Raw genomic sequence first — 21,426 nt, 5'->3', positions numbered from 1 at the left:
GCACCAGTGTTTCGGTTCACATTTTCGGCGGAATTCAGTGATTGTGCTGAATCGGGGGGCTTGGTATGGTCGTCCTTGGCAGATGGAGATGCAGACACAGCTGGAGGTACAGTAGATACAGTAGAAGCCGCCGGTAGAGGGAATCCATTTGACTTCGGTACCAAAGTGGTAGTCTCAACAGCGCGCTAAATGGCGGCCAAGGTCGAGGACTGTTTATTGAGCAACTGTATCGCATCAGACAGCGTGGAGCCATGGCAAGTATTGCAGGGATAAGATATGTTTTTAGCGAACTTTGCTCGAATCTCTAAGAATGCTGCCGGAATACCTAGGCATTTGATGTGCTAAGATTTCCCGCAGTGCTGTTCACCACCAAGACAAGGATACCTGAATTCCATCTACCACGGCTGAATGAACAAAGATTGGTTCTTTCCTCTAATGTGAAGTATCTGCGTGTAATCCTGGATTCAAATTTAAATTGGTGATTGAACATAGAACTGAGGGTTAAAAAGGGCTGTATAGCGTTCAATGTCTGCAAGAGAACTTTCGCAAAGAAATGAGTTCTCTATTCTTTACCGATGGATCAAAGATAGCTTGTGGAGTCGGCGCGGAGGTTTTCTCGAATACAAACAGTGTAGCTAAGTCGTATGGTCTCGCAGATTTCACCAGTGTTTTCCAGGCGGAAGTACTGGCGATATAAGAAGTCTGTCGATGGCTGGAGCGAGATTCGAGCTCCAAGCGTAACATAGTCATTCTGACCGACAGCCAAGCGGCCATCAAGGCCTTGTACTCAGCGACGACATCTTCCAGGCCAGTGCAGAGACACGCTGAACCATCTGGGCGGCACGCTCAAGGTCACCCTCCTCTGGATTCCTGGGCATAGGAATATATAGGGGTATGAGCGGGCTAACGGATTGGCCAAGCGAGGCTCTGCTTGGCGGCTGTCGGGGGCCGAGTCTACTCACACTACCTAGCAGCCGCGGGCCTAAGATGGCGAAGGCTTACAGGCTGTGCCAAATCAAGGAGAATTTAGCCCGCTTATAACATAGCCCGATCATGAGAGCTCCTGTGCCAGACGCGTGCAAATGCATTCAAGATTACGGCGATTTGCACGGGGCACCATGCCGCCAGGCTCGGCTTACCCTACAATTCGCATTGCTGAAGCTGCGGAGAAGGAAGGGAAACCCTCAGGCACTTTCTCTGCGATTGCCCAGCTCTAGCTAAAGTGAGGCTACGGACACTGGGTAAACCATTCTTTGGGGACCTCAGAGAGATTTTCAGTTGTAGGTTGGGAGCTGCTTTCCTTCGTGAATGCTACGGGCTGGCTCTGAAGATCCGAGCCGGCGAGACTCTGCCTCCCTGCTCTCATAACATCAGTCGCGGTCTTAGTAGTTTGTGGCATTAAAACGGCGCACCACAGCGCTAATTGAGCTCCTCGGAGCGGCCGCTGATATCTACCTACCTACCCTACGTACAAGCGGAGATTTCTCATGACGAATTTCAGTTCATGTATGCAAGAAACTGAAAAAAATACCCTCAAGCATTTGGCCTAAACACAAACACATCAAAGGTCAAACACACCCAAACAACATTTCCCATAAATTTCCAATCTAAATGAAAAACCTCCCTTCCGGGGAACATTAAGTACAACTCTACGCATATATGAAAATTTTCCATGTGAAAATTATGACATCAATTAAAATTGTCGATAAATTACGATCACCTGCAGAAAACTGAATCGAACTAGACGCGTCATCGATACATACGTACAAGAGATGTGAGGAGCGTTTGCAAAGGAAAAGATATTTTCAGATATTTTCACTCCACCCAGCATATATTTGTCTACCCGGCGTGAACCGGCCATCCTACAAAGCGGAAATTATGTGAACCATTCTTTCATAACTCACTCATGAGCAGGTTGGTTGCATGCTAAACTCCAACGGACCCCGCATTCGATCGGTAAATATCAAATTAGCACTAAATTAACAATATCTCCGGGGGCATTATATTACAGCCTAAAGATTGGAAAGCATGGCAACGTGAAAGCCGTAGTCCTTGTTCGAAAAAGACATTGCATGGCTGGAAGTTGTGTTGAAAAGTTTTGATTTCTGCCGATTGTAATAACTTTGATATGATGGGAACGGAATGGAGAACTTATTTTCCATTTTACAGAAGATTTATGGGAGGTGATCTAGGTTGGCTGAAATTGCTTTGAAAATCTAAATAGATAATTCTTACTAACCAGACAGTTTGTAGTTAATATATCATTCCTTTTTCGTAGAACGTACTTTGATTTATTTGAGAAATAATAAATTTAGCACTTGCTGCTTTTGAGTTCTATATCTTTCCATCTCTTGTACAAGAATGAACGCTTCCCTCGACATGCAAGACCAACACATTTGTCAGGCAACATGCTTTGTCTTCACCAAGGAAGTTTCCATCTAATCGATTCCGACCATTTCTAATACTTCCGCTAATCACTTTACAAAATCTTATTGTTCTCTACCTGCCATAAACGGCAAAAACCCTTTTATCCCCCCATCAACTTATCGGAAATGTGCTCAAAACGCCGAAACTCTCAAAGCGATCACTGAATTCATGACCCTTTTTTGATACAATTTCATGTAAAAGAGTGAATCTTATCTCGAAAGCTATCTTTTTAGCTGCCGGTATTAAATATGTTCCGAAGACCATTAGATAACTGTATCTTTTTATCGGCATCTTTAAACGTTCAAAGTGAAACAATTGAATTTAGTAAAGGTTATCGAATATCGGGGCTTTCTGAACAGCTCACAGCAGTTAACAACAGTCGCACCGCAGTCATCGTGATCAATAAGCTATTTCCGAAAGTAATTCGAGAAGAGGAAAATTTTGATTAGATTGAAAAACAAAAGATAAAATCAATACATAAATATTAACTTATTAATCGGTCGACCTGTGATTTTGTTCAGGGTAGACAAATTTCGGTTCAGGTTGATAATTTAATAAAATGAAAAATGATCTTGTGGTGGAGATTTTGTCAGGTAAGATAGGGGATTCGGTTAATTGTTGTGAGAAAACGAAAATGTGTGTCATCGTCTCAGTTGTTTTCAGCTGCCAGAGTTATTGTTTTATTCTGATATGGTAGTATGAAGTTCAGTGCACTGCAGGATAGACAGACGCGGAACATAGCTCCCTGAGGCCAACCTTTCTCTCTCCGAGGATGAGTTGTCTCTCCTCTAGGGCGATGCGTGGCTTTTCAGGAGCCAAGCCTCTCGTCTACCAAGACCGTTAGTGAGTGGTGATAGCCACACCCTGTACGTGGTGACCCTACTATTAACAAAACGCTACGGATCTAGACTGAGGGGTCGAAAAACACCTCCCCAACCCAGGATGTCATGCGAACCGTGCCCATTGGACAGCTTGCAGTCGGGGGCAACTGACTGTATTTGAACGGAGCCTCACTGATACCTGGTCGCCTCAGTGAGCAATTTACATCTTACCGTGCTACGGGGGGCTATGGCATGACGGACATCCTAACCCCCATACTCATAGGAATCAAATGAGTACAAGCAGTAAAGATAAAACCACAAAAACCAATAAAGCGGGGTCCCGTACCGCACACAAGCTGGTTAATCAGGCGGAGGTAAATCTCCGAAATACTGAGAGCCAGGTGATTACACCCAAGAAAGGAGAAGTTGGGACGCCAGGCAGTGGATCCAGGCTAACATTGGTATTCTGCGCGGACAACAACCAACAAACGCCACTGCTCAAAAAGCAGGGACCAGCAAAAGCATGTCTGAGATAAATATATCAGACGTTAGGAAGGAAACAGGTCTTAGGTACCATTTAGCCCCTGCGCTATCTGAAGGAAGGCCTGAAACCAGAAGAGGCCCTTAAGAAGGCTCAGGATAGACCTAAGGCATCTCTATCGGAGCCGAGAAAACGGGGAGCAGCAGAGATTAGCCCGCGTGAAAGGAATGCTCTCAAAAAAATCCAAACCTGAACCCAAGGAGGAGAAAAGCCGGACAGGTCAGGGGTGAAGGCAGGACTCAGGAAGCCCGCCATTAGCTATGCTAGTGCTGTCAGGGGCATCCGACTGGCCACACTGCCAAAAATGTTTCCCGAGCAAATACTCGTGAGGAGCAGGAAACCATTGAAGAACTTGTCGTCAGACAGATGTGCAAGGGATGGACTTCGAAACTCGTGTTCACCGGGATACGCTTTCGACTAGTTCTTATACTGGTGGACTGCGTCACGGAAGACACTGCAAAGTGGATTAGAACCATAGTTACTAAATTGCCAGGCTGGGAAGGAGCAGAACTGTCAACATGTGCTGGGGATGACATGCCAAGAGCACAAATGGTGACAGTTTTTCTCCCAAAAGCCGCGACAATAGAAACGGAAGATCTTATGGGCCTCCTAATCGCTCAGAATGAGGATCTGCATACACGACTATGGAGAGTCTTCAGAAGCAAGGTGGAGGAAAAGGGCAAACTCCTCACGACCGGGGTAGATGACCGATCCCTGGAGGCAATCAAACGTCGGAGTTGCCATATCAACTATCGATTTGGCAACATACACGTGCATGTGCACAGGGAAAAGCTGAGGAAAAATACCTCGGAGGAGACACCGGGTGAAAAGCATAGCGAGGTCCCCGAAGAAGTCTTGAATGCCATAGAGGCGGAAAGGACTGGAGCAACCAGGAAAATAGACCTACTGCCCAGTGAAGAGCAGAAGCTGGATGACCTAAACCTAGAATTTCTAGGGCTCAGGGTGGACACCGACGCGCAGCAAAGCGCCATGTCGGAGGGGGAGGGCGATACTTCGAGAGTGAAGAAGAACTCCAATCAATAACGGAGCCAATGGCCAGCACTAAGATAGCCCAGATAAACCTCCACCATGCGAAAGCTGCATCTGCGGTAATTGCAAGGGCAAGTTCCAAGGAGAACATTGGAATAGTGCTGGCTCAGTAGCCCTGGGTGTACCGAGGGCAAATTCGCGGTCTGCAAGGAGGAAGCATGCATGTAATTTCGGACTTTTCTAGTGAAAAGCCAAGAGCTTGCATAATTCTTAAACGTAATTTAAAATACATATGTTTTTCAGAGTTCCTAACCGGGGACCTTCTGGCTATCCAAGCCTCATTGGAAGCCGGGAGGAGCACTCGAGAGGCAGTCGTCGCCTCGGAGTACTTCCCAGGAGATGAAATCCGGGCTCCAACGGAACAAGTCGCAAAACTGGTGAAGTATTGTGAGAAGAGGGCGTTACCACTTCTCCTCGGCTGCGATGCCAGCGCCCACCACGAAGTCTGGGGAAGCAGCGACACTAATCGAAGAGGTGAGTACCTTAGCAATAAGCTCGAAATATATAACTTAGGGAACCCTCCAACATTTGTGACCAGTACTACACAGGAGGTACAAGACATAACTCTAGGAAATACTCTAATGAACGGGGTGGTAAGGAATTGGAGGGTGCCGGATGAACCCTTTATGTCTGATCACAGGCTAATCAGATTCGACACTGAGGGGTAAATCCGAAATAAAAAGAATAATAAGGAGTCTCAGACGAACGGATTGGGAATTTTATGCAACGCACTTGAGCAACAACATTGTTCACCTTCAAAGGGGCGACGACATCAGAAGCGAACTGGAACTAGAAACAGTGGTGGAAAACCTCAACACAGTCATCATTCACGATTATGAGGCTAGCTGTCCGGCTAAGACAGTTAAGTTATCAAGGGATGTATCGTGGTGGAACAGGAACCTGACCAGAATGAGAACCGAGGTGCGAAAACTCTTCAACTGGGCAAAACAAACCGGAGACTGACGTAGAGGTACAAAAATGCACTGACAGGGAAATTCTGCGAAAGGATCGAACAGATCACAGAAGCAACCAGGCTTTACAAGGCTGTAGCCAAAGACGGGGGAATATCCTCTGTCTGTTTCAGGAAGGAAAATGGGGCATTTACCGAAAATGAGGAGGACAGGGTACACATGCTTCTCAGAACTCATTTCCCGGGGTCCTACTTCACGGTGACAGGTGACAACATCCTGCCTGATACCCCGCAACGAATAGAAGGAGAAGAAAGGAGAACTGGAAACTAACAAAAGAAGTATACTCAGAAGCTGAGCTAAGGTGGGCAGTGGGAACTTTTAAACCACTGAAATTACCCGGAGTAGATCGCATTTTCCCAGCAATAATGCAGAGAGGCCTAGGAATCATCTTAGAGTCTCCTCTGAGGGTGGGAAGGGGGAGTATAGCACTGAGATATATTCCAAGGACAAGTGGTCTTTATTCCGAAAGCGGGTAAAAAGGATCCTTTTCACCCCAAATCTTTCAGACTAATCGGCCTGACATCGTTCATACTCAAAACGGTGGAGAAAGTCAGTGGCAACTATATTAGAACTAACGTTCTGAAGCGTAATCCCCTACATCACTGCCAACACGATTACCGAGCAAGACGGTCACCTGAAACTGCTCCGTATCAGCTCACAGATGTATAACGGCATGACATAGAAACAAAAGAAATAGCACTGTATGCGTTTTTAGATATCGAAGGAGCATTCGACAACACATCGCACACAGAGATACAAGATGCCCTGAGCCGCAAGGGAGTGAGAAACACTCTGGCTTTCTGGATGGGCAAAATGCTAGAAAGCAGGCAAATAGAAGTATCGACAGGTACAAATTCTATTGTCATGAACATTACTCAAGGTTGTCCAAAGGGCGAGGTACTATCGCCGCTTATTTGGAGTATGGTAGTGGACGAACTCCTGGATGTGCTAACAAATACCGGAATACAAGACCAGGGTTACGCGGACAACATTGTTTTAATCTGTAGAGGCAAATATGAAGATAGCCCATATGATAGAATCCAAAATGGACTAAGGGTTACTAGTGCCTGGCGAAGGAAGGTGGGATTGCGGATCAATCCACCCAAAACTACTATGGTACCATTCACTAGGAGACGTAAGCTTGATCACCTGAGAGCCATAAAATGGAAATGAAACAAGAAGCAGAAGTCAAATATTTGAGAATTACGTTAGACCAAAAATTACTCTGGAAGACACATGTCGGAAACACTTGAAGGAAAGCCACGAGGACTTTGATGACTTGTAGGTCCATAACAGGAAAAAAATGGGGTTGCAGCCCAAAGATACTACTTTAGATGTATACTGCAATAGTAAGGCCAATGATTACCTATGGAGCGGTAATCTGGGCAGAAAGAACCGAACCCAGCACACAAGCCAGGCAATTACACAAACTCCAAAGACTGGTTTGCGTGTGTATCAGTGGGGCAATGAGAACATGCCCAACAGCATCCCTGAAGGTCCTTATGGAATTAACCCTCTCCATCTGCTCATACAGATGCAGGCAAGGAGGACAATATTCTGGATGGCCAAGAGTATCGATGATTGATATACTTTCTAGGCGGTACCCCGAATTACTGATACCAACGGATAACATGACAATGAGGTTTCACTTCGATATAGTTTGAAACACGTTGGAGTAATAAGGCAAACTATGAGAGCCTGGCTGGGACATACGACCTCAACCAGCAACTGATTACTTGGTACACTGACGGATTCCTCACAGCAGAGGAAGCGGGTGCCGGTGTCATTGCTCCTAACAAAATGTACTTCGAGCCAATAGGCAGGTACAGTAACATATTGCAGGCGGAAATATACGTCATAGACATCTCCAAAGGAACTACAGAGGGCAGAACATTGCTATTCTCACCGATAGCCAAGCAGCGATCAAGGCGCTTAGATCCAACCAGGTGAACTCTAAACTGATATGGGAATGCCTTGAGAGACTGGATACACTCGGCTCGGTTGGGAGGCAACAAGGCCGCGGACGCACTAGCCAAGAAGGGAGCAGGGACGGCTTTACATGGGCCAGAACCCTTCTGTAGAATCGGAAACGGTTTCATGGCTATAACACTAAGAAATGAAAAGGAACGGTTGAAGGAACTATACAGGGCGGCCTACCAGGGATGGAGCAGTCCAGGGGGCTTATTGGGCGATACGAACCCACGCGCACAAAGGATTCCTTAAACCTCACCAAAAAGAACCTCTGAATCATAATAGGAAGTGTAAATCGATGCATCTGGGAGAATACTTAATACCAGATGGAAAGTTGAACGATCTGGAGATACTATAATTAATAGGCACACTATTACCAGTAAAAGGGGCACAATAGTTCTTTAAGGACGAGGTGCGACTTTCCCTTAGCAGAATAATAATAATGAAGTTCTAGTTATAATCGATGCGAATTTATCTTGTTTTACAGAAAAAAACTCCACTTTCAACCTTTGATTTAGATGTCTATCACCGAAGACTTACTCATATGATCCGATAAAACGAAAGACCTAAGCCAGAAACTTGGTTATTTTTAACAACGATTTTTTTTATTAATCGGACAAACTCAACCTGTCCTATTACAACGGCTACGTTCAAAGGACATTAAATTCATCTCCAAACGGTAAGAACAACTTTCACATCAGATCTGCTTACTTGAGGCTTCTGGGAGCAATTATACCTCGAAATTAAACATGCAGCCCAAGAAATCGCTCTAATTTTTTTTCTTTTATGCTGGGTAAGTATCTGGTACCGAACCGAAAATATTATATCATTGAATTAATATCTTCAATCCCAAATACGGACTTAACAATTCAATTTAATTGCATGCAATTCAGATAAAATGTTAAACATTACCCAAACTTGCTGAATAAAACCGAATTTCTCCGGGATACTTACAGGTATGATTTTGCATTGCAGATTTTAACCCTTGCTTGAATTGGATACCTTGACTGCTATGATTTATTAAGTAAAGTACGAATCCTAATGGGCTCAATATGCAGACACATTCTATTGTCAACAACAAGTTCGATTTGCATAGATTAACTATTAAGGCTTCTGCACTCTTGATGGCCCAAAAAATTAGACAAAAATTCCGATCTCTGGACTCCTCTTACTGAACCCACCATAAATCTAGGGTTAATATACAATGATGCAATCACATGCAACAAAAGACGAAACTTTTTAATTGTAGTCCCCCAAGCAGCCTTTCACGTGATCGAAAATTTTTAGGGCAGGTTTCTGATTGCCGCCAACACCGATTTCTCAATTTGACCTAACTTGGAAGTTTTCATTGTGACGAATTTGGTGTGATTGGATTGCTCACTGAATAAAAAATTACTTTATACATTAATGTACTGTTGGAATAGTGCAACATATGCGACATCAGTTTACTGATTGGATTGATGCAGATTTGCATTCGGTTTTGGATTGTATGAAGCTTTCTTTTTAGGTACATTTTGAAAGGCGGTGAAAGTACTATTTCGAGAAAATGTCCCAAGATTGACACGGCCCACATCGGACCAAAATGCTATCTAAAACAGTCAAAGCCACTGCCAGCTTTGGTCTAATCCAATTAAACTTAGATACCAGAACTTCCTACCCCTGGGGTAGGGTACTATTCACAAGGAGTTAAAATAAAAAAAGCAAAATAAAATAAATAATTTAAATTTAAATTTAATTGAAATGGAGGACGAATAAAAATGATTTATGATAATCAAATGACTTGCTTGAGTCATAAGCTAATATCAACCAGTTTAAAGCTACACGTCACGGAAAAATCCTCCCTCTCAGACACTCCCTCGTCGTGGTGGGGTAGACTACAGCAGCTTACTACTCCACTAAAAATGTCCAAAAACATGAATATAGAAGCTAAAGATTTTACGAAGAAATCTGTAGGAGGCCTCCTTTCCGACTCAATGGGAAGCTTGTATTTAGGGCCTACGGAGAACTCAACCAAAGAGGAAAGTACTGCAATTTTCAGCTTGGGAGAAACTAGAAATGCGACCACAGCGCAAATCTACCCGTAAGCGAAAGGCGGGGAGCTGCCTAAATCGAAGGAAGATTGATATCCTTTCTAGACGGTATCCCGAATTACTGATACCGAGGGATAACATGACAACGAGGTTTCACTTCGATAAGAAGTTTGAAACACGTTGGAGTAACAAGGCAAACTGGGAGAGCGTGACTGCGACATACGGCTTAAACCAGCAACTGATTACTTGGTACACTGACGGATCCCTCACAGCAGAGGGAGCGGGTGCCGGTGTCATTGGTCCAAGGAAAATGTACTTTGAGCCAATGGGCAGGTGCACTAGCATATTCCAGGCGGAAATTTACGCCATAGACAAATGTGCCTCCTTTAATCTGCAAAGGAACTACAGGGGGCAGAACATAGCTATTCTCACCGATAGCCAAGCAGCGATCAAGGCACTTAGGTCCAACCAGGTGAACTCTAAACTGGTATGGGAATGCCTTGAGAAACTGAATACACTCGGCTCGTCCAACAAGGTCTGGATACTTTGGGTTCCAGGCCATGCTGGGCTGGAAGGCAATGAGGCAGCGAATGAACTAGCCAAGAAGGGAGCAGGGATGCCTTTACACGAGCCAGAACCCTTCTGTGGAATCGGAAACGGTTTCATGGCTATGAATCTAAGGAACGAAGAGAAACGGTTGAGGGAACTATATTGAGCGGGCCTACCAGGGTTGGAGCAGTCCAGGGTGCTAATTGGGGGATACGAACCCATGCGTACAAAGGATTGCTTAAACCTCACCAAAAAGAACCTTCGAATCATAGTGGGAATTCTCACTGGTCATTGTCGGCTGAACTACCACCTAGGGAAGCTAGGGATATCTACGGACATTGCCTGCAGGTTCTGTGAGGAGGAGGACGAAACCTCTATGCACGTCCTGGGACAGTGTCCGGCACTTGTGCAAAGTAGGTCGATACATCTGGGAGAACACTTAATACCAGATGCAAAGTTGAAACTTCTGGAAGTGGGGAACATACTAAAGTTCCTAACGGTTACAGGCCTGCTTGAGATACTATGACCAACAGGTACACTATAACCAGTAAAAGGGGCTCAATAGTTCTTCAAGTACGCGGTGCGACTTTCCCTTAACAGAATAATAATAATAAGGAAGGCAAACTACAGTTTGAATCTTACCTGTCAGAACCTTCCCCTTCACCTTTACCAGGAAGAGCTGGTGACATGGACGCTACTGGTTTAACTGCGATATGTAGAAATGGAGCCAAGCGGCCCGGAAACTGTAAACCTGAGAAAGCTCCGCCAGCAGAAGAAGGCGCTGCGGGAGAAGGTGAAATACCTTGGAAATAAAATGAAACTAGGTGCGGTAATGTCCAGAAAAATCGGACGCAAAAAGCGGAATTTTCGGCGCAAGGTAACACCGGTGAGACCCACACTGAACACACTAGATTCCTCTGCGGCGATAATGTGAGGCGTAAGATCAATAAAACTATAGTGAGTAACGCTTTATTATGCTCCGCACCTGGGCCCTCAACCGCAACTACTGCGGGGATTAGAACCAGTGTACCGGGAGGTGATCAAATCAGCGAGAGAGATCTTAGCAAAACTGGTTCCTCTCATAGTAATTCAGACAGGAAGGCGGGAAGGAAAAGGGCATATGTGTATGCTGCCGCCTCATTGCTGACCGCTGCCGTAGGCCACTATCACAAGGACAATTTATTATTCTGTAGAAAAACTGCTGGACCCTAGAACAAAGCCAAGTTTTAACAATGAAGGTTTTGGCGATGGACTTCTCGATTTGGAGTGCCCTCACGATTCTTACCTCAAAGTACGTAATCTTAGTTCTTGGCGTCGACATAAGTTTACTATTGTGAACACTGAGCTGCGCAGGACCGAACATGTCGCATGTTGGTTACCTAGCCCTCGCGAAGATGACATAATCCCCATGTTGGACGAACAGAACCCCGGCACGGGCTTCGGAGCCTGGAGGGGGCAAATCTACAAACGTGAAGGGTTTCAGCTTGATATCCGAACTAGATCAAAAGATCTGAGGCTGCTCAAGGACAGTCACTACATGGTGTTTCAAATTTTTCCTCTATAGATTGATATTAAGTCATATCAGTAAGCTGTAGAACATCATCGCCATTTTGAGAGCGAAGAACAATAGAGAAAGAAGTGCAAATTGAAGCATATTCGGTACAGTTTCCAACAATGGAACTGCACATGAAAGATAGTGCAGATAGTGGCGAAACTCTGTATGTGGGCCCTCCCTGGCTCGCCTTGGCAAAGGAGTTACAGAGTAAATCCAATCAGCTGGTAACTTCTCCTGCTCTCACAAATGTTCTGCTGGATGAAAAGAGACCTTTCATGAATGAGGACTTGGGAACTGCTGTACCTCCTATTGGAGTTATTCTCAAAACCTTTGATTGAGGATTGACAGGATCGAGTCTCGGGCGGTATGGTGCGAGGGTAACCCGGTCGCCAGCCGACCATGGCATACGCTTCTAACTGTTTTCCATTCCTCAGTAGACAATATTTATGTCGAAAAATATAAAAATTGATCAATTGAACCTGCAGCATGACAAAGCCTCCTCCTATCTGCTGGCAGTAAGGCTGAGGAGACTGCAGTGCCACCCCTACATTTTCCCGGTGGAAGAGCCTTGGGTTCGATTTAATAGAATCTATTGCATTGGATCTGTAAAGAGGCTAGGATCTTGTATGGTAAAAGATCCATAGGACAGAGAGCTTGTGTCCTTATGCTAAGACGGTTAGAGGCAGCCATGTTGAGATAGTTCTGCTCCCAGGACTTAGTTACGGTCATCGTACAATACCTGATTAATGGCGATAAGAAAAACATCGTAGCTGTCCCTGTTGATTTATCTTATGGTTATATGTATCCCCCACCGAAGCAAAAACCAAAAGATCTCAAAGCGAATACAGAATCAAGTGGTCTCAATCTCTTAATAGGTTGTGATCCGAACACTCAATATATTTGTTAAAGCAGCAGCAAGTGCAATCCCGGTGAAAAGAAGCTATTTGATTTCATCACTTTAGCTGGTCTCATGGCTGCAGAGGTAGGGTGTTCCTCTACATTCGTGGGACCGAGAAGAAATGAAGCAATTGACCTAACAATCTGCACTTCAAATGTGTTAGAATTGATTACAGACTGGCAGGTGCTGACGAAGTCTCACTATTAGATCACCGACACCTATAATTTAATCTGACTACTGCGGGTGAGCCTCGAGAAAGTGATTCGTGATGATGAGGTAAATGCAAGGGGTACGATCCTATTTAAGTCCTGACTTCATCCAAATCGAGCAGGCAGCGATTGGGGCGAGATCTTTGGCTGTACATCAAAGGAGGTAAGACAAAATATATGGTGGCAACGTCAACATCGAAAACCAACCACCCAACAACATAAACCGCATTGGTGAAACGGGAAGAATAAAGACAGGTGACTACCACTTTGAAGCCATTGATAATTTTTCCTATCTAGGGTCGAAAATCACAACCGATAACAGCTACAACGATGAAATCCGCACACGATTGTTGGCAGCCAGCAGAACCTATTTCAGCTTACATAAACTGTTCCACTGGAAACGTCTCACCAAAAAGTCAAAGCAACAGTTTCAGAAAGTAAGTTGGTATATGTATAGAAGCAACGTATATATGGCAGCGTCGTTGACCGAAATGGTCTTGCATAAGAAAAACACAGAGCCTCTTATGCCCAAAGTGTCAAACTTCCGTTTTCCAGTTGCCACTCACTAACCTCATTGCCAAGCCATTTCGTCTCCAGTAATGCGAAGAGATAAAAAAAAATAGCACGTCAACTACATCTAGGCGTCATTGCTGTCAATTCTTCAATGGTTGCCATAGACCTACACTAAACAACCACACCAAAGCGCTATCGCTGGCGGTTCCCGACATTACACCTCAACTCTCTCCATGATTTTCTGAGCAGCTTGCTGGATAGTGAATTCCAGTGCATGGCATAACCTACAAGGGAATTGTTGCTCTTCTTTAATGAGTTCCCAATTCACTACTAAAAGTAATATGATGACCAATGAAACTAAGAACCTCGGTTTTGTTGGTGTATATCTTGAATCCTTGCCTTAGTAAGAAACCCCGAACCAGCCGGTTTTGCGTTGAATCTATTAATCCAATATCCCATTTTGCAGCCTGTGTCTTGGCCTTTACCGCTGCTCTATCTGAAACAGCATCCGCTGCACCTTATTTGTCCAACATAAATGCTGTTCTTATAAACTTTACTGGATGCATCATCTTCATTCAAATGGATTAGATTAACTGCTACCTCAGGCTATTGACGTGGATGGTGGAGCGAAATGATTTCGATATTGGTAATCATTCACTTTCCTCCCAAGCGTGGTTGAAAACCCTCAAATTTGCTTGATTAGAACATAAACTGCGATAGTGGCATGCGAAAGGCAAGCCATAAAAGAGACGGTGACATTTCATGAAGCATGCTTTGTAATATATAGCTGTTACGCCCTCCTCTCAGCGGAATAAAGCGCAAAATGGAGAGATAATAAACAACCTGTGGCCAAATTCTACTTCCAATCCTCGCGGTGCCAAACCTACCTCTGGAGATAGAAGATTAGGCTCGATCGTCGATCAGAGATGCCTCAGTACCTCGTTGGCAAGGGGAATGATCTGGCAGGTGAGTAAAAACTAGATCCACAGTGACCGCCAGGGCATCTGGAGATTAGAAACAGAAGAGTCAACAGTTGAAGGCTTAACAGAATTGAAAAAGGAACCAGATAGTGTCCTGATCCACTGAAGCCCACGCGGGACGATATTGCCGGCGACTGAATAAGGAAATTCCACCACAGTAGGAAAACAAACTACTGGTGTAACCAGGAGATCTCGTTGTTGCGATTTCCCTGTTTGCGAGTGGACAAGCCGGAAGATAGAAGATCGGGAGATGAAAAAAGAATACCGTCATCTCCAATGTAGCCTTAAGAAAGCCATATGGAAAAGGAAGCAGAATTGACTATAAACCCGTGACTAAAAAGTTATAATGAGCAAGATTCGCGGGCTAAAATCACCCCAAGTAACGTGCTCATGCCTCTTGTTCAAAATAATTGCAATTCTTTTACTATAACATGGAGAAAGGGGGCCTACGATTAAACAAGTGCCTTCTCAATTGCCAAATTGATCGAAGAGGAACCACAAGAGATCTGTGGATGAATTGGGAAGTTCGCTGCTACAATTACGCCCACATGATTAAGAAAAACAAACACATCAAGAAAGGAAGGAATTGTGGTTCTGGTACCGAAGCCTCAAAAAAGACTTGGTATACACCCTTCGTATCACGCGCTGCTTTTTAGACACTATGGTGAAGACATTAAAGAGGGTGATGTAAAACAGGCTGCGTCCGATTGTCGAAGAACCTGACGGAAGGAAAAACGAAAGTGGTCCTTAATACCAACTGCAGGAAAAATGCTGCTGTCAACGTCTGAACCTCCAAGTAGTTATGGGCACTTGGACTATGCGCGAGAAAAGGCAGCAAAGGCAAGTTCACCTCTAACAAGTATAATGCCTAATATCAGAGAGCCAAAAGTTAATCGCGGACGAGTAACTTAGAGGTCATGAATGAAGCTCTGAAATGATAAAAGATAGCTGCCAAAACTGTGATTGGGAGAGGATTTTGAGAGAATAGCACATCAAAGGGCATTTAAAAAACAGCTACAAACCAGGGTATATAAGTTCAACTGAAGGGAGACGCAGTCTACTGGAAATGCTACAGATGAAAAAAGCTTAAATTCAACTCCATAGAGTAAAGAAGAAACGGTGAAAGAAGAGAAGGCTATGAAAAATTTAAATAGTGGTGGACCCAGAATGAAACCTTGCAGTACAACAGAAAAGGGAAAATGGAATGGGATAAGCAACCTTTAAAAGTAATGTGACCGAAACCGTTAGAGAGGTTGGAAGCGAACCATATAATAACTCACAGGGCAATGTTAAGACAGGCGAGTTCGATCAGATTAACAGAATCAAAGGTGTCAGAAAAATACTGACCACGTAAACCTAATGCCGAGAGTTTAGATATTTGGTCGCGAAGTTGGTGAAATCTAGCAGGTTAGTTGTGGTGAACCAACGCCTCGGAAAGACATGTTGCCCTTTTGCTCTAAGATGACCAAAATGCAGAGTTAACCAATCGGTAACATACCCTCAAGGATTTTAGAATAGAAAGAGATGAGGAAAGTACTACGGTAATTCTCAACGAGTTTAAGATGGCCGCTTTTATTTATAGATGTAATGAAAACGTTTTCTCGCGGGTTATGGAATTGATAACCTTTGGGGCTTTTATTAAAATTTATACAGCAATGGAGGGAAATGAATTATTTAGTTTTTAGCAAAAACAGGTTAAGAAGGCTATTAGGACCAAGGCTAACATTGACGTCAAAGTTACCAGGTTAGAAAGGCTAAGAGGAGGTATTGCGGGAGATGCTAGACAGGCTGTACTCAGTAGAGGCAGGAAGGAAGGCTAAAAAGGGAACTTGTACACCGAAGAAAAGTAGTTACGAAGTAAATCATACGATAATTGCGGCGAGCAAAGGAATCTAGAAACGTGATGAAAGTGGAAGAAGGCTAAGGCGTTCCTGGGTGTTGCTGATATGGAATCAAATGGGCTTGAAATTTCCAGGTGCCCATGCGTTCTCGGCACTAGCCAGTTATTCCTTGCTGGAAGGGGTAATAACACTGAAACCTAAGAAAGGATGAGATATAATAAGGAAACAGATTAGTGGTTTCTTCACTGGTTAAAGGTGTCAGAATGAGATCCTAATTGATAGTGGCTAGAGGTAAATTCAAACCTTTGAAGACCTTTGACATTTCAAAAGTTGAACTTAGCATCGAATTCAGGGGCACGATGATGAACATCAGGAGGGACATAAGGAGAAGAATCTGCAAATTAAGAGAAGCAACACACACCCGGATGGAAGGGAACCGCATCTTGAGGCGATTTACCATAAGTAACTTCTAGTGAAGTTAGACTAAAGAGTAGCGCAGGCATTCACGAAGGTTCACAACAGAAAAGAAGCATGGAAGTTGTCGCTACGAGTGGTGGAGAAGGGAACGATAGACCTAATGAGTATGAGAAGATTAAAGTCACCACAAAAATTTAAGAGGAGTGGGGGCAAAAATACGGATAGGATATCCGAATTCGTCAGAGAATTCATCATATAGGTCAGGGAGACTGAGAAGGGAGAAATGACAAATCCATTTACTTTGGATGGGAAAATGCACAGAGCAATTCTATCGTTAGAAGCAAAGTACGTGAAAAACATGGGTTCATTTTCAGAAGTCAATTGGATCGACACTAGCATTTGAAGTCTCACCGCAGCCGTGTGTGGCCTGCAAAGGCGGTGGATTTGGGACTCATGAAGACTTAGGTATATAGCACCAGTGTTAACACCAACTTTCGCTGGGGTTGAGATGGGAAACAAAGAAGAGGGGGATCTCAGTAGCCGGAGAAATACTGTTGCCCGACGAAGAGGGGAGTTGTGCGTCGGAAGTTACTCTCGGTGGTTGCAGAATGATACGGATATTTTTGGCTGCTTATCGCCTTCCCAGCAACGTCACAATATGTTGACGTAACAGCTGAATAGCATCGGAGAGCATCGTGCCGCAGTAAGCGTTGCAGCGGTAAGTAATATTTGATCCGAAGCGGTCGACTCCGGTTCCTTACAATGGAACAACATGTATTGGAAATCACAAATGCAACACTAAAACTCTGAAGCCAGTTGCCAAGACCTACAAATTGATTAATGAAGAGACTAAGCCACTGAATTAGCCTGAATTTAAACCGGTGACACTAAGGACACTAGGCAAAATTCCTTACTAATAAACTTTATTTAAAGAATAAAATTAAGTAGACAAACAGAATGTAATTAGTTTTCACAGCATGGCCAGTGTTACTGTCTTTTTACTGAATTTATTGTAATATTGAACTTATCTGACGGTCAAAATATCAAGAAATAAATTAATTTAATTAACTATTACGGCAGTCTGTAATTTTAATTCTAACGAATAGGTTCAGAATTCGGTTGCGTTGGTATGTATTGATTCGAGTATTCATCAGAGGCGGAGTTTCAGCTAGCTTCTGACTAACCATTTCTTTGCCCACGGGATTCTGAGGAGATAGACGGAAATGGAGGTCACATTATAAGCGGCTGTGCCACCATCCAGTGACCTGCCCAAAACTGACCGATTGAAAATTCTCGGGTCAATGCAATCAGTCAATGGTTAATGCGCTATGACATTACTTCACGCATCAGCCCAACTTGGATAAAGTGGAGTCCCACAACTGGTGTTCTTTGTGATCGATGAGTGTTAGCTGACTATAAAAGACAATGAAAGGCGCCTCGCGGTAATGGAGACGAAGATACTACGTTGGACGATCGGAGTAACACGTCACATCTGAAATCGGGATAACCGAGATCGATATAGGGTTGCACCGATCATGAAAAAATTGTGAGACAAGCATCTTCGGTGGTATGGTCACGTAAGATTTCACTTGCAAAGATTGGTCTGAACATCAAATTCGACGGAAAAAGACCAAAAGGCCAGACGAAGCAGTGGTGGCTTGATACGCTGAATGGTAGTTCGAAAGCCTCGCGACTATATCCAAATTAGGCTTTTGATAAACCAAAATGGCGTAACCGATCAAGACGAGCTGACCCCGTTTCTAGACGGGACAAAGACGGAAGAAAAAGAAGAAACAGATTTCAAGCTGTTGTGCGATTTTCTGTATCCCGCGATCTCTTCAGCATCTGATATGAAAGTCTTCCTTACTTCGAAGTGCTTAGTCCAGTTTCTAGGTGATACTATGGGACAATCGACATATATTCTATCAAACATGCGGAGCATACTTCAAAAGTAATACTGCTGATCATTGAGGAACTCTGGAGTAGTAGCGATAAGAATTCATGTGAAGTATCTTTTTACAGATGGCCAATGATCATTGTCGGGATCTCAGCTGCGTTTATCTGGTAATAAATAGTACACTATCTATCACTATGACTACGTGTCGAAAGCTGCAATATTGCTGTTGATGGATTTCATCCTGATTGTCCTTCTCTGCACGGAATGGAGGGCACAACTTCCAGGGAGTATTAAGGAATACAAGAAGTTACCATCAGTGAAAACTACTTTGTTCCGTCAGGGTACCTTCCCCAAGTTTTCTAGCACAATTCCTTTAAAACAGTTTCCAATAGAAATTCAACAGAAGTTGACTAAGAATTGCAAATTAATATGCATTAAATCTTACTCTACTTCCTTCAGTAATTTATTTTATTCAACTCAACAAGTACTTATGATGTTCAATTTGAATAACAAAAGTTTACACGAAACACTGTGGTATATGTCGGACATGCCCTTTAACATTTAGAGACTAGATCATTAGCAATCTAAGCACGTTACTGAACAGTACTGCACATAAAACTAGATGTGCACTTCCGGCTGTTGCCCTATCTTTGAAAATCTCTACACTGTTCCCAGCTACAATCTATGTCAAAAATCGGACTGAAAAAGCATCTCTAATTCTGTTTGTTTTGGGCACTAGAAATAATATGGAAGGAACGCAATTTGCATAATAATTCCACCTAAAGATGGGAATGTATCTTTTATCTATAGCGTAGCCCATAAGAGTTTTGTTATCAGCCTGAGGTAAAATGACAGTCATATGCATAGACATTATCTTTCAGTGCAGACCGTAAAATCAAAATTTCGCAAGGCGCTCAAAACACTACTCTCTCCATCTTAAGCCTTTACCGTGCAACTTTGTACCCGAGGTGTAGGTGTTCCGACATGATTTCAGATGTAAACCATTAGAGCGAACTAAACAGCGCATGATACCCGCAATTACTTAAGCTCTTCGTGCAATAATTAAAACCTTGTCTTCTTGCAGAAACCTAAAAGACAAAATCAAGAGAAATATTGTGGAAGCCGATTAATTTATATTCCGCTAACATTCCAATTGACTGTTTGTTATTCGGACGGGCGTTTTATGTTAAACCCCTTTCGGTGTCATGTAAATATTTTCGAAACATGCGTCTCTAGCGAAAATTGTGTCACTTGGATACTAGCGAGAACGTTTCAGTGAGAGAAAGGGCGCCTGATTTCGAACAAGATACTTCAGGAGATATCTTTTATCTGGACTTTGATTAAATACTAATGAAAGCAGAGTTCTAACTTGGAATAAATGATAAAGTTTTCTTACAGGAGGAGCGAAGTAGACTTGGTTCAAAACAAACTATCTCGTTTGATGTAGTCTACTTTCTTTAGCTTGATAGATTCACCCTTCTGACAAATTTTGGTAACCAAAAATATTACCCTATTTATCTAATTGTCTTAGTTAAAAATATAAAAGCTGCTCAGAAGATACTAACGCCAACTATATACCGATATGGATACAAGATCGACTCATTTTCTACCTAAAAATCAACACTTTCAGCCAAATAGAATCGCTCAAGATCGGAATCTCTCCTCTATCTTTTCACAGTAACCTGAAGGATAGATCTTGCCGAGCGAGTTCAGTTGAGAGAATCAGGCCCAGTGTAGGTTTCAGTTTTTAGCTGGAGTAAAATTTGAAATTGATGTGATAATGCATTCATGTCTACATATTTGTTACACATGAAAATTATTGAGAATTCCTTGAATTTTGATGGATTTCAATGAGAATTTACGGTGGCACTTCTGCAGTACACTAAATGCATCGGTTGCATGAATAGCTAAGAAATTTGCGTAGAGATGCATGTTAGGTTTCTTAGGACCTGAAGATACTGTGCTGGTTTATTCCGAACGGAAAGTGAGCCACACATAAGATGCTGAACGGGGCCAAGAGGTGATCAGTAAATCATTTCGAGACATAATTAGAACAATTAGAGAAAGATAGAGTAGATTGTGCATCAATGTTGAAGAAAGCAATACAAGGTCGCGTTTCTGGGTGCATATATTAAGCAATTCATCGTGTGATCAAACTCTAAACACCTTTTCCAATATCCTGTCAGATCTCCTCTCCTGTTATGTCCCTTCTTCCCCTCCCTGCTACGTTCGTACCCAACTTGGTTCACAACGGAAATTTTTATTTCGCCTAAAACATACCCTGCGGAAGAAGTTTCTGACTTCTAAGAATGCTCACTTTAAGGCTATATGTCTTACTGTGAAGTCAATGGTCCGAAAAGCGCGTAAAAGGTACTTATTGAGTGCCAAAGCCGCCTTTGCCGGCGGTAACTAAAAACCCTTTTGGTCTCATGCTCGCAATTCTCGTAATCCCACTCAACTTTTCCTTTCTTCTATCAGTTTCGCTGACCCCACTGCCAAGCCCCCACAACAGTCCTGCGTCCTTCTCTGCAGTATTTTCTCCCTCGAGCCCTCCACCCTCTACACCTCCCATAACTACACACTGCTCCGAATCGCTGGCCATTCTTCCCCTTACGCCTTCCTTAGTTGAGTGCCTCATTGCTAATCTTGACCCCAATGTCGGACCTGGCCCCGATGCGCTTTCTAACCGCTTCCTTCTTAACTGTACAAAACACATTTCCCTCCACCTGAATATAATCTACAAAAAAAGTCTAGAT

The sequence above is a fragment of the Hermetia illucens genome, chromosome 6 (genome assembly GCF_905115235.1).
Source record: "Hermetia illucens chromosome 6, iHerIll2.2.curated.20191125, whole genome shotgun sequence".
Taxonomy (NCBI): Eukaryota; Metazoa; Arthropoda; class Insecta; order Diptera; family Stratiomyidae; genus Hermetia; species Hermetia illucens.
Note: the sequence above shows the minus strand (reverse complement) of the source record.